Source organism: Psammomys obesus, unplaced genomic scaffold, assembly GCF_907164565.1.
Source record: "Psammomys obesus unplaced genomic scaffold, mPsaObe1.curated_primary_1811, whole genome shotgun sequence".
Classification (NCBI taxonomy): domain Eukaryota; kingdom Metazoa; phylum Chordata; class Mammalia; order Rodentia; family Muridae; genus Psammomys; species Psammomys obesus.
In genome coordinates this window covers 726,316-726,979 of record NW_026596149.1, presented here as the reverse complement: position 1 = coordinate 726,979, position 664 = coordinate 726,316, and the positions used below count along the sequence as shown (strand labels likewise).

General features: G+C 45.8%; 1 pseudogene; it reads right to left on the bottom strand.

Annotated features, from left to right (window-relative positions):
* Window positions 1–450: 450 nt before the first annotated feature.
* LOC129666572 (60S ribosomal protein L13a-like) overlaps window positions 451–664 on the bottom strand; it is a 19,118-nt pseudogene continuing 18,904 nt past the window's right edge.

Here is a 664-nt window from a genome sequence, read left to right as displayed (position 1 = left end):
TTGAAAGGCAAAGGAGCTTTTGCTTCATTAGCTTGCTTTACTATCTTTGATTATGACTAGCCTCAGACAGCAGATGAAATAGATGCTCCTGGCAGGTGAGAAAAGAGCGTTAAAAGCTGACATGTTTTCAAATAGCAAGGCTGCGTTGCAAGCTTCCTACTTTCTTCTGATACCTTCCAAATGGAAGATTGGCCCTACTGGTGTACAGATTCAGTGTGCCTCTGTCTAAAGTGAACACATGGAGCACTGCCCTTTAATGACTGTTGAAGAATCAACTTCGGAATTAAGTGGTCTCCAAAGACAGATGGAATGAAACTGCTGTCCTAAGAGCTCCAGCCATCAGACAGTGTGCTCTTGGAAGTTCAGGTCCCTGCCTCCCTCTAGTGGTTGACCTGCACACTATGATCCCTGAACAGACCAGAAGACAAGACAGGTGTCCTCAAATGCCCTTCAGAAATAATGGGAACTGTGTTTCTGAGACAGCCCTCCCCACTCCACAAAAATTTCTGCCTTTAGCAGGCCATCTGTCTCCTCGGATGCCACAAGACATCAGGCAGCCTTTTTGCCTTTACGACAGCACCTCTTCTTTCTTTGAATAAATTAAATAACCCAGAGCGGTGTGTGTGTGTGTGTGTGTGTGTGTGTGTGTGTGTGTGTGTGTGTG